Genomic DNA, 10,852 nt, shown 5'->3' with positions numbered 1-10,852 from the left:
TTCATTTCATCCATTGTCTTGATATGATAATCAATTCTATGAGTATTATTAAAAAAACAGTAAGAATCTCTTAAACTTAGAAGAAAATATTACATTATCTATGTTGACTTTACCTTTCCTAGGTAAAAGTATAATAATTTTTCCAAAGCCCTCTATCATATTAGTATTATCGAAAAATGATGTCATGTTGATAATGTGTTGTTTAAACATGAAGAGGAAGAAGAAGAGGATGAAAAGGAGGAGGAAGCAGTTTATTCAACATTTAAACAATTTTTTTTATTTTTTATGTTAATAATATGAATCATACTATAAGGAAAAAAAAGTATTATAAGTTTTTTGAAACCAAATTTTTAGTCTTAAAAATGGTAAAATAAAACTTTAAATATAATGCACATTACAATACAAAGTCAGAATTCAATAATTTTCATAAATAACCTAAGAAAGATGACTTTAAAAAATAAACAGTTGAATAACTAATTCAATAACAATTTTTCTACGAAAGATTTTCATTGTGTGCCTTTTGTATGAGCTCAAAATCCCAAAGATAAAAAAAAAAGATTGTATTGGAGTACTTAATGTAGCATCTCCCGAGTTAACAGGTAATGCATCATCTCCCGAGTTCACTTGTTGATGCCAAATAAATCATCATTTCCTCTTCTTCTTCTTCTTCTTTTTTTCTGGCCATAAAAAGATTACAACAATATAAAAATCAACAAAGGCAACGATATGGAAGATGAAAACAATAACAATAGTACCAATATATATTTTAACTAGATTAACAATGTTAGAAGATATAGCACGTTCAGATAAGTAATTAGTCTCTCCTCGATTTTTAATATATACCCCATTATAAGATTTAATACATGTTCCAACTACATAACTTTTTATCAATTTTTACCATGCACATATGGTATACGTCTTGGTTTCACCTGCAAATTAAATCATTAATGATAACGTATAAAAGAGTCAATCTACATCAATCTGTAGTAGAATAGTTTCACCAGCCCGTAGACTAGTCCAGCAGTGGTTGAGTAGAGTCTGTGCTATGTGTTCTAATATAATGTTTTTGAGCTAACCTGAGATGTTTCTTCATTTTCTCTTTATTTCTTTGTTATTTCAGGAACATCCCCATAGACAACAAATTTATACACTTCTATCAAAGATCAAAACTTTTTGTTCGTCTCTAAATGAAGGTAGACCTGTTTATCAATAATTATCAAATGCTAATTATTTCACAAACTCATCAAAGAAAATCTACATAATCAATTTTTGGTAGGGAAACATGCAGATTAATCAAAAGAAAACTCACATAATCTTTTATTAAGCCACCTGGACGAGAAATATTATTGATGATCCAATTTTGTCTTCTTTGTCCAAATGTATGTGTATGCCTGTAGTGCATATTTTTTGGTACAATCTCATTCTGCAACCAAAACAATACTTATGAAATTAAATTTATCCAATATCAATTCTCAAAAGGTAATTATCTAGACAAAGTGGGGAGTATCATCATTTTGTCATCAAGTGGTACACAATGTATTGGAGCATCAATATCATATATTATAGAAGATCAACACAATACTATAAAGTGTGTTTCATCTACTTCTATCTAAAAGGCTAGCTCAGACCTAGCTATAATTATTTCTATTGTATTTGTTAAGTTAATTTGAATGAAACTCTAGAATTCTCTATTTATATACATATACACACACTTCCTTGGACTATTTTATTGTTGTGCTAAGGGTTTATCAGAAAAAACAACTCTACCTCAAATGTAATAAAAAGTTGTGTACATTTATTCTTTGCATGCCCCATTTCGTCGGACTACACTAGGTTTGTTGTCTATTATTACTATTGTTATTTGTTGTACTAGTAATAATATTCACATGACATAATTAAATATTGTTGTGATACATATCATATCTTTTAACTTTAGAGAAGAACATTTTTCTTGTTATCAAAAAAGAATTAATATTAAAATTTTTATTAGGTATTCATCAAAATATTTTCAAATATGTATTAAAAGGAATAAAAAAACAACTTATAATTGTATAAATGTTTTCAAAGCAAACCTGGAAAATATCAGTGTTTGGTTTTTTCTGTTCAACAACAGATATCGAAACGTCTATTAATGTTGCATCCTCATGACCGTCAACTTGGTACTGCTCATCAATATTCTATTAGAAAGTATGAAAAAAATAATTAGATATTTATTAAAATGAATAATTGCGTGGAGTAATTGAGGATACTTTTAAAAAATCAAAGTCACTCACTTTCTAGGAATTTACATACATAGGCACAAGCGCGCGCACACGCACATGCATACGCATACGCATACGCACACGCACACCGCACGTACACACACACGCATGCACACAAATGCGCACACACACACACAGAGGCACGCACGAACGCATGTACACCAAATCACAGACACACACGCCCGCACGCCCGCCCGCATGCCCGCACATCCATTTATGGTGCATCCTCCTCACGATGAACTTGGTACTTCTTCGATATTCTATTCGAAAGTATGAAAAATTACTAAGCTATTTTCTAAAATGAATAACTGTGTGGAGTAATTGGAAAGACTTTCAAAGGTACTAATAAGGTTTGTGTACAATTTATCAAAGATCAAAACTTTTTGTTCGTCTCCAAATGAAGGGGACCTGTTTATCAATAATTATTAAATGCTAATTTTTTCACAAACTTATCAAAGAAAATATACATAATCGATATTGTTAGTAGGGAAACATGCAGATAAATCAAAAGAAGAATTACATAATCTATCAATAAGCCACCTGGACGAGAAATATTATTGATGATCCAATTTTGTCTTCTTTGTTCAAACATATGTGTATGCATGTAGTGCATATTTTTTGGTACAATCTCATTCTGCAACCAAAACAATACTTATGAAATTGAATTTATCCAATATAAATTCTCAAAAGGTAATTATCTAGACAAAGTGGGGAGTATCATCATTTTGTCATCAAGTGGTACACAATATATTGGAGCATCAATATCATATATTATAGAAGATCAACACAATACTATAAAGTGTGTTTCTTCTACTTCTATCTTAAAGGCTAGCTCAGACCTAGCTATAATTGTTTCTAATGTGTTTGAATAGTTAATTTAAATGAAACTCTAGAATTCTCTAGTTATATATATATATACACACACACATACTTTCTTGAACTATTTTTTGTTGTGCTAAGGGTTTATCAGAAAAAACAACTCTACCTCAAATGTAATGAAAAGTTTTGTGTACATTTATTCTTTGCATGCCCCATTTTGTCGAACTACACTAGGTTTGTTGTCTATTATTACTATTGTTATTAGTAGTATTAGTAATATTATTCACATGACATAATTAAATATTGTTGTGATACATATCATATCTTTTAACTTTAGAGAAGAACATTTTTCTTGTTATCAAAAAAGAATTAATATTAAATTTTTTATTAGGTATTCATCAAAATATTTTCAAATATGAATTAAAAGGAATAAAAAAACAACTTATAATTGTAGAAATTTTTTCAAAGAAAACCTGAAAAATATTAGTGTTTGCTTTTTTCAGTGCAACACAAGATATTGAAACGTCTATTAATGTTGCATCCTCATGACCGTCAACTTGGTACTGCTCATCAATATTCTATTAGAAAGTATGAAAAAAATAATTAGATATTTATTAAAATGAATAAAAGTGTGGAGTGATTGAGAATACTTTTAAAAAATCAAAGTCACTCGCTTTCTAGGAATTTACATACACGGGCACAAGCGAGCAAACACACACACACACACGCACACGCACATGCACATGCATACACACACCGCACGTACACGCACACGCACACACGCATGCACACAAACGCGCACACACACAGGCACGCACGCACGCATGTACATACGCACGCACACACACACACACGCACGCACGCCCGCCCTCCTACCTGCACATCCATTTATGTTGCATCCTCCTCAACATGAACTTGGTACTGGTTATCCATATTCTATTCGAAAGTATGAAAAACTAATTTGATATTTCTAATATGAATTATTGTGCGGAGTAATTGAAAAGACTTTCAAAAAAATCAGAATTGCACGCTTGCTAGGAATTTATACACACACGCACACACAAAAATTTTATATATATGCACAATTACACTTCTTTTGACTATTTTATTGTTGAGCTAAGGATATCAGAAACATTAACGCTACCTCAAAGGTACTGATAAGGTTTGTGTACACTTTATTCTTCTCACACATGATTTGGTCAAATTCACTGGGTTACTGTTATTTATTATTATTACTATTATTTTTCGTGACATATTTAAAATATTGTTTTCATACAAATCAAATCTTTTAACTTGATAGAAGAACATTTTCATGGTATCAAAAAAACAATATTTAGCTTTAAATATTTGTTGAGTCCATCAAAAGATTTTGTATATGTATTATATGGAACAAAAACAAACAAATTATTATTAGAGAAACTTTTCCAAGACAAATTTGTGAAAATTCAGTTTTTGTTGATGGAGTAGTTAATGTAGCATCTCCTGAGTTGACAAGTGTTGCATCATCTTCCGAGTTCACTTGTTGATGCCCAAATAAATCATCATTTCCTCTTTTTCTCTTCTTTTTTTTGGCCATAAAAAGATTACAACGATATGAAAATCAACAAAGGCATGAAAACAATAACAATAATACCAATATATATTCTAACTAGATTATCAATGTTAGAAGGGATAGCACGTTGAGATAAGTAATTAGCCTCTCCCCGATTTTTAATGTATACCCTATTATAAGATTTAGTACATGTTCCAACTACATAACTTTCGATCAATTTTTTACCATGCACATATGGTATACGTCTTGGTTTCTGTCACGACCCAAATCGAGCCGTGAGTGGCACCCACATTTATCCTCCTATGTGAGCGAACCAACCAATCTAACCCCATCATTTCAAACATAATGAACTAAAACATTGCGGAAGACTTAAAAACTCATTAACAAAATAAATCAAATAACTTCTAAAACTCAAACATTTATTATTATCCCCAAAATCTGGAAGTCATCATCACAAGAACATCTATCCTCAAATTACTAATCTAAGAGTATCTAAGAAGCTAAAATACATAAAAAGCTAGTCCATGCCGGAACTTCAAGGCATCAAGACATGAAGAGGAAGATCCACTCCAAGCTAGAAGCATTAGCTCACCCTGAAATCTGGTGTAATGAAGACTGGCTAGAGTTGCGGTTGAGTTGAAGACGACGGCACGTTTGCTGCACTCCACAAATAACAAGGAAAGAAACATACAAGTAGGGGTCAGTACAAAACACGGGTACTGAGTAGATATCATCGGCCAACTCAAAATAGAAAACAATATATATCAAGTAATAATATAAAATCAACTACATTACTCAACATGTAGCAACAACAAGTACTATGATCGTTAATAAGTACCACCAAGTTCACACATGAGGACTCAAGCCTCAATACCATACTCATTTCGGAATTAGGTTCATTAGATTGAGCATATTAACATCTTTTGAGATTCATCACCTTTATTCTTGTGTCGGTACGTGACACTCCGATCCCCTAGTTCTACGTGTCGGTTCGTGACACCCGATCCCCTAATTCTACGTGTCGATTCGTGACACCCGATCCCCTAATTCTATGTGTCGGTTCGTGACACCCGATCCCCTAATTCTACGTGTCGGTTCGTGACACCCGATCCCCTAATTCTACGTGTCGGTTCGTGACACCCGATCCCCTAATTCTACGTGTCGATTCGTGACATCCGATCCCCTAATTCTACGTGTCGGTTCGTGACACCCGATCCCCTAATTCTATTAATTCATCAAGCCTTCTTTTATACCACGACATCATTATTAAAAAGTGTTTTTCAAGATTTGGGATTCAATAGCTTCATCATGCTTATTTCATCACAATTATATAATCACATTCATCCAAGCATACAATTTAGCATATATAGGACATTACAATACAACCCAACACATATCATTCGCTATTAAGAGTTAACTACGAATAGTGTAAAAATCATAACCTACCTCCACTGAAGAATTTTGATCAAGCAAGCAATTTACCGAAGCTTTGTTCTTCTTCCCGTTTCTCCTCTTTCTCGTTCGATCCCCTCTTTCTCTCTCTTTCTGTTCTTTTCTTTTTCTTATTCAAACCCTCTTTCTTTTACCCTAATTAGCATATAATTAAGTATAAAAGATGGTGAATTAACCCATTTAATTAATTCAAGGTTATCTCTTTTAACCTCAAGTAGTTAAATTATTAACATTAACCCACTAAATTTATAATTATAGCAGGAATAGTCCAAAACGTCCCTTAAAACATTTAAAGAAATCCGACCTCGCCTGGGATTACGCAGCCTGTGACGGGCCGTCGTGCCTGCGACGGTCCGTCCTGCTGCTCCGTCACAGAGTTCAGAGACTCACTTTTTATTTAAGACCCTGTGACGGCCTGTCATGCCTGTGACGGTTCGTCCTGCTCTTTCGTCACGAAGTTCAGAGAGTCAATTTCAGTACCCAATTTTCAGAATTCTAAGTATTTTGGAACGAGACACCCTCGACGGTCTGTCGTGCCCATGATGGTCCGTCGTGGGTTCCGGTCGTCCCAGCCAGTTTTTCCAGAAATAAAATCTGCTGCTCAAAACGACTAAACAGGTTGTAACAATAGATACCAATTTACCCATCGTTCGTCCCCGAACGATCACAAGAAGGAAAACAAGAGAGAAAAGGAGTACCTGAATCTGTAAACAGGTGTGGGTATCTTTCTCGCATATCAGCCTCTTTCTCCCAAGTGGCTTCTTCGACTGGTCGATTCTTCCATTGAACTTTGATGGATGCAATCTCCCTTGATCTCAACTTGCGAATTTCTCTATCTAGAATGGCAACAGGCTCCTCTTCATAAGTCAAATTCTCATCAAGCAAAACTGAATCCCAATGAATTATGTAGTTTCAATCCCCATGGTATCTTTTCAACATAGACACATGAAATACCGGATGCACTCCGGACAGCCCTGGAGGCAGGGCTAACTCATAAGCCACCTCCCCTACTCGCTTAAGTATTTCAAAGGGACCAATATACCTTGGGCTTAATTTTCCCCTTTTACCAAAATGCATCACCCCTTTCATGGGTGAAACCTTCAGCAAGACCTGTTCACCCTCCATAAACTCCAAGTCTTTAACCTTGCGATCCACATATTCCTTTTGCCTACTTTGCGCCGTTAGAAGCTTTTCTTGAATAGATTTCACTTTATCTAACGATTCCCTCAGAAGGTCAGTACCCCAAGGTCTAACCTCAAATGCATCAAACCAACCAATGGGAGACCTACATCTCCTCCCATACAATGCTTCGAAAGGAGCCATATCAATACTTGAGTTATAGCTATTGATGTAGGAGAACTCTGCTAAGGGTAAGAAGCTATCCCAATGACCACCAAATTCTATCACACATGCACGAAGCATATCCTCCAACACTTGAATCGTTCGCTCAGACTGACCATCGGTCTGAGGATGGAACGCAGTACTAAGGTCCAACCTAGTATCTAATTCCGCATGCAATGTTTTCCAAAACTTAGAAGTAAACTGCGTACCTCTATCTGATATGATGGAGAGTGGAACCCCATGCAACCGAACAATTTTTGAGACATAGATTTTGGCTAACTTCTCTGCATTGTAAGTCACCTTGACCGGAATGAAATGAGCAGACTTAGTTAACCTATCAACAATCACCCAAATAGAGTCATAGTTACCCATTGTCTTTGGAAGACCAACCACGAAGTCCATTGCAATCCTTTCCCACTTCCATTCAGGAATTGGCATTCTCTGAAGTGTTCCTCCGGGCCTCTGGTGTTCATACTTTACTTGCTGACAGTTTCGACATTTGGCAATAAAATCAACAATATCACGCTTCATTCTACTCCACCAAAAGTGTTGCTTTAGGTCACGATACATCTTGGTTGCACCAGGATGTATAGAATACCTTGAACTATGAGCCTCTGTCAGAATAGTGTTGATCAAATCACTGACGCGGGGTACACATACCCTTCCCTTGATTCTCAAAACGCCTTCCTCATCGATTTGTGCTTCCTTAGCCTCTCCTCGCAATACCTTATCTTGGATTCTGCTTAGTTTCTCATCCTCAAACTGTTTTTCCTTAATCTTGTCAAGAAAAGAAGGTCTTGCCTCCACACAAGCCAACAATCCACCCTTCTTATTTACTTCTAACCTCATCAAGTCGTTAGCCAGAGTCTGAACGTCTCTAGCCAATGGACGTCTAGAGACTTGCAAGTGAGCTAGACTTCCCATGCTCCCTGCCTTTCTACTTAAGGCGTCTTCCACAACATTAGCCTTTACCGGATGATACAAGATAGTGATGTCGTAGTCCTTCAGTAATTCCATCCATCTCCTCTGTCTCAAATTCAAATCTTTTTGAGTAAAGACATACTGTAGGCTACGATGATCCATGTATACTTCACACTTAACTCCATATAGATAGTGTCTCCAGTGCTTTAAGGCAAACACTACCGCAGCCAGTTCCAAATCATCGGTCGGGTAATTGCGTTCATGCACCTTTAATTGCCTTGAAGCATAAGCAATTACATTCTTCTCTTGCATTAGTACTGCACCCAAACCCAAATAGGATGCATCACAATAGACAATGAAATTCTTACCTTCCACTGGCAAGGTAAGGATTGGTGCGGTAGTCAACAAATTCTTGAGCTTCTGAACGCTTTCTTCACATTCATCAAACCATACAAAAGGAACATTCTGCTTAGTCAAGTTCGTCAATTGGGAAGCAATGGAAGAGAATCCCTTGACAAATCGACGGTAATAGCTAGCTAAACCAACAAAGCTCCTTATTTCGGACACATTAGTAGGTCTTACCCAATTCTTCACCGTCTCAATCTTAGAAGGATCCACCATCACCCCATCCTTAGAAACCACATGCCTCAAGAAGGACACTGCATCTAGCCAAAACTCACACTTGGAGAATTTGGCATAAAGCTTTTTCTCCCTCAACATTTCCAATACCATTCTCAAATGCTCTTCATGTTCCTTCTTGCTCTTTGAGTATACCAATATATCATCAATAAATACGATCACAAATAGATCCAGATATGGCTTAAAAATCCCGTTCATCAAGCTCATGAAAGCAGCAGGGGCATTCGTAAGACCAAAAGACATTACTACAAATTCGTAATGCCCATACCTAGTTCGAAAAGTAGTCTTTGGCACATCCGTTGCCCGTATTTTCAATTGATGATAACCGGATCTCAATTCAATCTTAGAGAAGACACAAGCACCTTGTAACTGATCGAACAAGTCATCAATGCGAGGAATGGGATACTTGTTCTTGATAGTTACCTTGTTCAACTGCCGGTAGTCTATGCACATCCGAAAACTCCCATCCTTCTTCTTCACAAATAACACTGGAGCACCCCAAGGGGATGCACTTGGTCTAATGAAACCTTTACTTAACAACTCTTGAAGTTGGGCCTTTAACTCTCTTAACTCCGCGGGAGCCATTCTATAAGGGGGTATAGAAATGGGGTGAGTACCCGGTTCAAGATCAATGCAGAAGTCGATGTCTCTATCCAGTGGCATACCCGGAAGGTCTGCGGCAAAACACATCTAAAAACTCACGAACTATCGAGACCGACTCAATTGGAGGTACTTGGGTAGTATCATCCCTGAGATGTGCCAAGAACGCTAAACAACCCTTACTAACCATTTTCTTAGCACGAAGAAAGGAGATGATACGAACCGGATTGGAAGTGTAGTCACCCTCCCACACTAACGAATTTGTCCCAGCTTGGCTAACGTCACTGTTTTAGCATTACAATCCAAGATCGCAAAATTCGGAGAAAGCCAAGTCATACCTAGAATTACATCAAAATCAACCATTTCTAAGATAACCAAGTCTACATAAGTGTTACTTCCCATAAAAGTCACAAGACAAGACCTATACACTTTTTCAACTATCACAGACTCACCCACCGGAGTAGAAACCCGAATAGGCATGTCAAGCAATTCACAATGTAAATTAAGACCATTAGCAAATGCGGAAGATACATATGAAAATGTAGAGCCAGGGTCAAATAATACAGAAGCCATACAATCACAAACCAAAAGATTACCTGTGATAACAGCATCTGATGTCTCCGCTTCCGACCGCCCAGGGAAAGCATAACAATGGGCCCTATCACCTGCTTGCCCGTTGCCCCTACCATGTTGCGCTGCAGTAGTTCCCATTTGTCCGTCACCCCGGCCGTTTTGATGACCACCATTACCTCGGCCACCACGTCCTCCAGAATAACGGCCTCTACCATGACCACCTCTACCTCTAGCTATTGGGGGTCTATAACTCTGTTTTGGACAATTCCTCCTAATATGTCCAGTCTCCCCATATCCATAACACTCTCTGGAGTCAAGCATAGGTCTCTCAGAGAAGTGTTAACCGGTCTGAGGTGGACCCCCAACTACAGTCTGTAGTGAAGACTAAATTGGTCGAACTGAATAACCTCCTGAACCTTGTCCTCTAGAGTAAGAACCATTAAACTCACCTCCCTTTCGAAACCTCTTTGATGTCGATGCCATGGTGAAGCCATCTGGCTTCACTCCTTCCACCTCTATCACGAAGTCTACCACTTCTTGAAAGGATTTTGCCGTAGCCACTACCTGTAAGGCTAAAATCCGCAGTTCTGACCTCAACCCCTTCACAAAACGGCAAATCCGCTCTTGTGAACTGAAACAAAGTTGGGTGGCATACCGGGAGAATGCACGGAACTTAGCCTCATACGCAGTAACC

Source organism: Solanum lycopersicum, chromosome 1 (genome assembly GCF_036512215.1).
Source record: "Solanum lycopersicum chromosome 1, SLM_r2.1".
Classification (NCBI taxonomy): domain Eukaryota; kingdom Viridiplantae; phylum Streptophyta; class Magnoliopsida; order Solanales; family Solanaceae; genus Solanum; species Solanum lycopersicum.
The sequence above is the reverse complement of the archived record's forward strand: the minus strand, read 5'-3'. Positions refer to the sequence as shown.